Source organism: Siphateles boraxobius, unplaced genomic scaffold, assembly GCF_051911475.1.
Source record: "Siphateles boraxobius isolate OS27281-9 unplaced genomic scaffold, OSU_SipBor_1 189, whole genome shotgun sequence".
NCBI classification, from domain to species: Eukaryota; Metazoa; Chordata; class Actinopteri; order Cypriniformes; family Leuciscidae; genus Siphateles; species Siphateles boraxobius.
In genome coordinates this window covers 757,801-767,511 of record NW_027508798.1, presented here as the reverse complement: position 1 = coordinate 767,511, position 9,711 = coordinate 757,801, and positions in this window count along the sequence as shown.

Below are 9,711 nucleotides of genomic sequence, written 5' to 3'. Positions count from 1 at the left end.
ACCCTTCCTCCACTCAGACAGTCTCTCTCTCTCTAAACAAATAATCTTTTCAACAGCCTCCTAAGACTGTAATTTAGACAAAATGTAATATTAAATCCATTACATTAACCTTTTACCATTCAGCTTTATTATCCAGACTTTTCTCAAATCTACAAAGCTGTCTTCACCTTTAGCCACCACCATGCCTAACGACCTTCAGGAGTTAAAACTATGTTATAGACATATTAGCTCAACATTAACTCTTCTATACATTTTACTTCCCCATATGGCAACCAACATCATGTCCCTCATATAATTAAGTTTTGTTACTGTCTCCGCAGCAAATAATGGCAATCACCTCATGGAATCAGCTGGCTCCTGAAAGCCCTCTCCCGTTATCTCTTTATCTCTAATTTTCTTCTCTTCAGGGTGTCGTCCCCTGGCATAGTTGCAGACACTTGTCACAATGAAAAACAAGCCATACAATCAATGCGGTTTCTGGTGAGTGGTATAGAGGAACTCACATTTCTGGGTCAGACTGCCGTAACATTAATTTTAACCTCACAGCCCATCTCACCTCTCAATGCTCTGCTGACCCCGGTGGCCTCCAGTAATCAGCGCTCAACTCTCATACCTTTCTCACAAATAACACCTGCATCCGGAGGTGCCCAGTGTTCGTGACCCCCTGCGTTGGGCTGTCCCCTGGCCAGGAAGATCATCCCGTCATTGAGTAGCCACTCGTACACACGTACACACTGGTGACCGCTCATTCCCAATACAATCAGTTTTCTTCAACAGAACTCAGCTGTTTTCTGGAGCTTAGGAAAGGCACGTTCAAGAGTCACCAGAGCCATTCCGATTGCCTAATAGTGTTCACAGGGAGACAGGTTAATAACAACAGTATTTAATCACTTAAATCCATTAACTATCTTAAAAGCAGCAACCTAGCTACTTAGACTATACTCAGTGAATTTAGATCACAACCGTACATTCAGTGTACTTCATCTGTAGCCGGAGCCATCGGTCCTGAATGGTGGAGACTAAAATGAGACAAAGTTGTTACTGGTCCTAAAATACGCTGATCAAAATGTCACCTCTATCGTTTAAGGTCTGTATTATTATTTTAAAGACTTCTTTAAAGTCATTCAGTTTTACATTTAAAACATTTTTAACATTTAAATACAAATTGCCCTCTGAATGGTAATGATTTCTTTTAACATCTCTGTGTCTCTGGTTTTCAACTGAAACACTGTGCTTTACTATCAATAACTTATTTTCACTTATGACACAGGCTCAGATAACAGCTTTTAGCTGACATTGAATGAGAGAGAGACTCTGAGGCATTCAAGACTGGTACACTGCTCTCTCATATACTTCTAACATCAAACTTTATCTACCATATTTTAACTCTATCCCAGCGTAAGGCCTCTTTGCCAGAAATTACATGTGTTTTCAAATAAACATAGTTTTACAGTTGTCTTTTGCCCACGTCAGGGAATCTAGACATTACAAATTTCCATTCAGATTGAGTCTCTGTCGCACTGGCTGTTTCAGCCACAGCACACATCAGATTTAGATAAGCGAACTGTTTCATTACAGCCAATAGCAGACTTATCTTTTGAAAGCAAAACATCAGCTTCTAGCTCTTTCATGGTCAACTTTTCAAGCTGTTTGTTTAATCAAATGCCTTTCAACACATTTTACATTTAGCAACTGTTAATTCAGTAGCCTACTACTTCTGCTTATTTGTTCTTACATAAAAATAATTATTCTAGTTCTCAATAACGTTTCATATTTCTCAATCTCAATTTTAATTGTCAAGTTCTCAACCATAGTTTAATATTTGACTTTAGTTTTCTCTTGGAGTTTATCAATCTCCAATTAGGATTCACACTATAAGTTTGACGAGGCAAGCACTCTCTGCTTGTGATACTTTTGCAGTTATTGTAAATCATCTGTGAGATTAGTCTCTCTATATCATCTAAAACCTTTTTAAAATGTTTAATTACAACACAATCATCCTTTTAGTTACTTTGATATATTTTGCAACTCACATCTGTTGGAGTCATTCATTTTACATCAACCTGTATTCATCAATTCACTTATAAAAATTACTATTATAGAAATTACTATTATAGATATTTTCTTCAAAAGGATTCACTTTAAGACTTCAATCTTTTGACCTTTTTATCTCTTATTTCTCAGACGAAAAATGTCACTGTCATCATTTAAACACTGATCTACTTTCAAACCAATATTATTACCAAAAATGTGTTGTCATTTTATCACATTTTAAACACCTTCTCGGTGGGCATTTACAGTTACGTATTAAATGGTCCTGATGACCACCATTAAAACACTCTCGGCTCCAACTTACTGCACACCCTTGAAGCAGTGTGTCCCATTCAGGAATGCAAACCGAGCTGATAAGCAGTTCTTTGTATTCTTTTACAGTCCACCAGTGGCTGATTTAATCATAATAGCCCAATCATAATCTTCATCATTATTATTGGCAGAACATTAATTTTCATAAGCTGCAAAATATTCTAAGTTGTTTTCACAAAGTGTCTGTTTAACTTTAGTCACACTTGTCCAAGGAAATGATCTTCGACCCATAATTTAATATACTTGCTTTTTGTAATCATCGTAAGCAATACAAGGCTAAACATTTTAATTTTTCAGTTTCTTTGTTTGTTTGTAGCCAGTCAAGTTGTTGTTTAAATTTCCAAACAGAAGCAAAACTTATCAAGACAACCATTTACTTAATAATTTCTGCAAATTTCTCTGAAGTGAGGGCTTCAGAGCACAGCTGCTTACAGCGTTCGCTCTTTTCTGTCTCACTATTAGTTTCAGGACTGTTCAGGTTACTGATCAAGTTACTCAGTTTGTCTGCCATATCTTAATAACAGTTCAAACTCACCTGAAGTCATTGCAGAAATGGAGGCGGCGATCTTTGAACAACACAGCTTGGCTTCTCCGTGATGAAACTGCAGAGTATACTCCAAAATCACAGTTCAGGGTTCCCACTCTAAACCAAATGTCAAATTCCCTGACTTTTCCCTGACTTTCACTGACTAAAAAGATGAATTTCCATGACCTATAATATGAAAGTAAAATAATGCCAAATGTTTTTTAAACAAAAAGCCTGTTGAATTGCAGATGGAAATTAGCCTAAGGCTATAATCTGACATATTTACATTTGTGAAAATGTTCATTAATATGTATTGTCCCTTTTGTTTTTTCAAAAAAAAATTAAAAAAAAATTGTACTACTTGAAAAAATATGTATTGCATTAACCCTGCTTGTATTTTAATGCTTTGTATTTTTAGGGTTTGCATTTTTATGGGCTGAAATTTAGCATGGTTGAATATTTAAGCTGTGAATATTTAAATTCAAAACATTTCAAACACACTTTCATTAGTCAAATTTCAATAATCCATATTCACCTTTCATATTTCACTTCCAAAATATTCAAACTGATTATAAATACAACCTATAATATTCAACAGGCGGATTGAACAAATTCAGTGGTTCAAATTCGACAGTAAATTCAACATTGACGTCCAGGAACTGCAGGAAACGCAGTAGATTACTCAGCATAATCTCCTTCTGCTGTCTGTCGACCTCACCAGCAGGGGGTGAAAGCGCGTGTTGTTGACGAAGACCGAGCAACAGTTAGTTAGAGCAAGCCATTCATTCATAAAAACTCATTTACAACAATGTAAGTGTATCTGTGACTATTATGTTTTATGTGAAATTCAGTGTCTTCACGATTACTTTTCCTGTGTAGCCTACATGCATCTCTACCGTGAACGAGATTATAATGTTATTCCACCGATACGGATGTATACAGATCCAATGTTACATTTGAGTTTGACATGTTTAGTTGCCTCAACCTTATATTGCGGCAATTGTGCTTCATGCAGTAGCTACTAGGGTTTCCCTCAATACGTCAGGATTCCCCTGCTGGACATATAAAGCGCTTAACGTAGCTTAATGGACTAATACAGTGATATAAAAGACCAAACTCGCAGGCAAGCAGAAGGACTCAGAATATGAACTTAACGCGCAAAGTTTACATCTGAGCGTTTCTCAGTGATACTGGCATAAGTTGGCTTGACATTGGACATTCGCACATTTAAGGACCGTCTCTAAAGTAACACACGACATTGGTAAACACGTTTCTAACTTCAATAGCATTTGAAGAGAACAACTTGCAGTCATAAAACCAACTGTTAAGTGTTCATGTAGGTGTCAGGCATAATGCGCAATTTATTCAAATAAATTGAAGTTTGCTATTGAAGTTAGAAACGTTTAGGCCTATAGGACTACCAATGTTACTTTAGAGACGGTCCCTACATGTGCGAATGTCAAGCCAATTTTACATTTAGTCTTATACATACATCCCAATAAGGTGCGAGTTTGGTATTTTATATCACTGTATTAATCCATTAAGCTACGTTAAGTGTTTTGTCCTGATGGAATGGGAATCCTTGAGTATGATCAGGTATTGAGGGAAACCGATTATAATCCCGTTCATGTTAGAAAAAGTTGATAACATGTAGTCTAATTCACACCGGACGCGAATAGCGCGTCAAATTCGCGCCTACCACGTCTAGTTATACGCTTGACCACTTTGAATCCATTCACGGGTTTCGATTGTGACGCGCGTAAATTTCGCTTCAAACTTTTGTTTTTTTACGCGCGTCAATTTCGCTCTTGACGCGCGTAAAAAAACAAAAGTTTGAAGCGAAATTTACGCGCGTCACAATCGAAACCCGTTGGCGGCCATCTTTTTTATGTTGATCGAGCATTCACCGAGAGAGTCACAGCTCTGTATTTGCCATGGAGAGCAGAACGGCGGCGTAGGGGTCATCGTCGCCGTATTTGTGTCCACCTGACCCTTTGACCCAGTGTGGCGAGTTTCACCATTTGCTTGCTCCAGGAGCTGCGCCTGGATGACAGCCGCTTTCAGCGGTACTTCCGCCGGTCCCGCACCCAGCTTGATGACCTGTTGTCCCGCATCGGAGCGAGGATCACCCTCGCCCTCATCCACCTAATCTGTCATTTATTTTTGTTTTGATGATGGAGCCAGCCTCCAAAAGTGATTAATCTGTCCTGTGATTTTTTTCTCTCTCACACACAACACTGTCCAGACATGAACGTATAATGCAGTATGTTTGTCTTCACATTATAATAATATTTAATATAATCTAGATATGGAATAAATAGCATTCAATACAAAATGAATGTCTATATATTGAAATCAAGTTTTATGTGATAAAATAGTTGCTTTGTTGTGCATTAGAACCATTACAAAATAATGTATTGAAGCATCCAGATACTTCACCACGTGACAGCAGCAAGCAGCTAGGCTTCTGATTGGTAAACGCGGCGCGAATTGACGCCAAAGTTCAGATTTTTCAACATGGGCGGCAGACGCGAATTCGCGTCAAACGCGTGAATGCACAAAATGCACCATTCGCGCGTAACGCGCCAGACGCTCAATTCGCGCCATTCGCGCGAACTCGACGCGCGAATGAGGCGTATTCGCGTCTACCGCGCCGCGCTACACGCCTCATTCGCGCCGCAGGAATTTTTTACGAGTGTAACGCGTCTTTGCATTGACTTAACATTGAAATCACTCGCGCCTGACGCGCTATTCGCGTCCGGTGTGAACGCAGCATAAGGCTACACAGGGAAAGTAATAATGAAGTTAATGAATGAAACATAAAAAACAGCTTTTGTGCCTTTATCATCTTTTCCGCATATATACTGACCCAGATAATCATCACAAAAAACTTAATGCATGCTCAATTGTTGTAAATGAGTATTTATGAATGAATGTCTTGCTCTAACTGTTGCTATGTTCTTCGTCAACAACACGCGCTTGCACCCCCTGGTGGTGAGAATTGGTATAGAAAAATTACATTTTGATAAATGGAAACTAAAATTTAAAGCAACAAACTAAATTCCCTGATATTCCATGACTTGGACAAAAAATATATAAAATTCCCTGACTTTCAATGTCTGGAATAGACCTTTTAAAATTCCATGACATTCCAGAAATTCCATGACCCGTGGGAACCCTGACAGTTACATATACTGGTCCATGCCAATTTGGGTCACAACTTTTTTTTTTCTCTCTCGGGATCGTTCCTGATGCATCCCTGGCAAACAACCCTATTTTTGTTAGTATCCCTAACTGCCTGATTCACTAAATTCGGGGATCCCCTATCTGAGATGGAAGAGATTGAGCAGGTTTACGGTGCCACTGGACCTCCCGTCCAGGGACGTACTCTGCTGGGGTGGTGCTACACCATTAATGCCCAGCGGGGCCCACACAGAGCACGCTTCGCTTGCGCTGTCTGCTGCCGTTACCCTTAACGACGCTCTCAGCGACTTCTTATCCTCTCAGCAGTAGGCCTACAACTTACTCCTTCACTCGCCTCATCGGAGTGAAGGCTACTTACTCCTTCACTCGCCTCATCGGAGTGAAGGCTCTCCCGCTCTCCTTCAAAATCTCTTCCAGTCAGACAGCCCTAACAATTAATAAAAGCTTACTACCTTGTGTGTTGATTTGCCAGAGATGTCACCACGGAATGATTGCCCGCATTCTCAGCATGTCCAGAACAACAACTCAGTCAATGTCCAATAATGCCAGTGGTTCCTTAACCTGTAACCAAGAAGACTAACACACACACCGACACACAGCTTTTCCAAGGTTGGATTTGGCCAGGCTCTCACTATAAACAGGAGAGTCCTCTCCAAACATCAAGATAATGCGTTCTTTCTCTCAAGGATAGCTAAACTTTAGTCTAACTGGAAAGAAAGGCTTTAACAAAGAAATGGCCCCTTAAACTATTGGCTTCAATGACCCCTATATGTTTAAACACATTGAAGACCTTTCTCAAACACAAAACAAGTCCCTATTTCATTTCTGGAAGCTGGGTTAAATAAGCAAGCACTGCATTCAGATATCAAATACAGACATTAAAGAATACATGAAAAGAACATTTCAGTAATCACAATGGTAACTTATATAAATAAAGTAAAATCTCCAGAGAAGTCATTCAACTCATTTGATATTTAGAAGGAAAAATATTGATTAATACCTTAATTATAATCAATCATTACATATACATTGAAGCAGCAGTGGATTCCAATCCACCCCCTTCAGTGTTAAGGTTTGGAGGAATGTGAATGATGATTTTTTATTTAACTGTCATAAAGATATCGCTTGGCAGGTTGTACAAAATTGTTTACCCACTCGGGTTTTTTTGAAGAAAAGAAACTGTAACCGCACCACGCTGTGTCCTAGAATGAATTGTGGTGAAGAAGAGAAAATTAGACATTGTTTGTGGGAATGTTCATATGCCCAAAATGCATGGAATTTAATTCGTCTATGGTTGTTAAATCTTTATAGAGTGCCAAGTGAGGGAGATATTTGGTATGGAGAGCTAAAGGAGACTCATTTGAATAAATGGATTCGTTGGTGGACAATTTTAAACCTCTTTAAGGAAGCGTTATGGAAATCTAGAAATATTTGTGTTTTCCAGAATTATGAGATCCCGGCTAAATCAGTGGTAAAATCAAGCTTAAGATGTATTGGGGACCATATTTTAAGAGATATGCAGACACTTAAGACCCATGAGACAAAAATGTTATGGAACATTCCAAATGTCCCCCCCTTTGACAAGATATTGAAGATCGGTTGATTTCTTCAATGCTGCATGGAACTTAAACAGTATTTTATTAACATTACAACAGGAATTTGTAGATATTTTGTATTTTGGTTTTGTTTTTTTGTATTTGAACTGTGATGAATTATAAATAAATAAATAAATAAAAAATAAATAAATAAAAAAAGGACTAGGAAGTTTTGCTTCTGCTTCCTTGCTAAGTACTTTTTGGACTCGGTTTGAAATGTGTAAAGCCAATTTCTCCATGTTCACTGTGGAAAAACTGACTGATAATTCACTGAAAGTTGTGATTGTCAGGATGTTTAATGAAACAGTTAGTGGAGAAGATATTTCTGTATGGTTGGCAAGATATTGCTCTATTCGTGGACAACCAGTCAAGGTTTTAGATGAAGACGGTATCTGGAGCTGTGCGTGGAGAGTGCCCATTAAACAATGGGCAGATCCCAACAGCTACCATGGCCTGAGTCAAATACCTTCTATGATTGTGTTGGGAGAGAATAGAGGCTACATCCATTACCAAGGGATGCCCAAGCTATGCCGCAAGTGTGGCAAACTTGGACATCTCGCAGAGGCATGCCAAGAAGTAGTGTGTAGGAAGTGCAGAGAAATTGGGCACATTTTTGAAGAGTGCCAAAATGGCAGAAAGTGCAACCTCTGTGGAGAATCATCCCATCTCTACAGAGACTGCCCTAAAAGTTTTGCCAACAAGTTAAAAAGCAACAAAATGGCCGCCCCACCCAAAGAACAAACAATTGAGGAGGCGGGCCCCGAGGTTTTGGCGGGAAATTCAAACCCCCAGCCAGCCTCAGGGATTGGACAGGAAGGAGGAAGTGGGGCGGCCACAGGGGCGGAGTCAATTCTGGCAGTTGGTGAGGGGGAGGAAGCCAATCCTCAAAATGAAATTGAAAAAGAAGACAGTATGGAGGATGAAGAGGAGGAAATGGCTTCCTCCCTAGTAACCGTGTCTGAGGTTAGTGTGTCCACGAGTGGGAGTGAAACAGATGTTTCGCTCCCCAATGCTCAAGTGCAGAAAAGAACTGTGGAAGCTGAACTGCTCCCTTTTTGAAGATAAAGACGTAGTTAGTGAGTATAGGGAGCAGTTCAGCCAATGGCAGACCCTCCAAGACTTTTACGACTCACGTGCACAGTGTTGGGAGATGGTAAAAGAACGGACGAGACAATTTTTTAGAGAGATAGGGAAAATAAAAAAGAACAGATTAAATCGACGCATGATGGGGCTGCAAAAACGACTACAGAGATATTTGAATCTTTTAAACGATGGGATCGATTTTAGTGAAGAAATTAAAGAAATAAAGCAAGAAATGTCAGTTTTATCCGAAATTCAAAGCAAAGGTGTCATTTTAAGGAGCAGGGAGAGGGAGATTGAGGAAGGTGAAAGGTGTACCAGGTATTTCTTTAAAAAAATTATTTCACGGGGTGGGGCAATCACTGCTTTGAAAAGTGGAGGGAGGGAGGTTTACACCACAAAAGAAATTTTAAAGGAAACTTACTTCAAAGAAGTTCACAATGACACGTTAAGGGAAGTTTTAGAGTTTTTAGAAAAGAAAGTTTATTGCGAATGTAAAATTTTATCTCAAGATTTCAACATTTTAGAAATTCACAAAGCTCTTAAAAGTTTTAAACGAGGAAAGTCCCCTGGCACAGATGGACTTCCTCTGGAGTTTTATTTGACTTTTTGGGATATTTTAGCTTTTGACTTACTGACTGTTTTTAAAGAATGAGACTCTTGAAAGAGTTCCTGACAGCTTTAGAATAGGGATAGTTTCACTTTTACATAAGAAAGGGGACAAGACGGACTTACGGAACTGGCGACCCATTACTCTTTTAAACGTTGACTGTAAACTTTTTAGCAAAAATTTAGCCACACGCATGTCGACAGTTTTAGAGGACGTAATCCACCCGGATCAAGCATGCGCTGTGCCAGGAAGGAAGATCACGGACAGCCTGGTGCTGATCAGAGATGCCATCTGTTATGCGAGAGACAGAAACCTTCGGCTAGTAGTCCTAA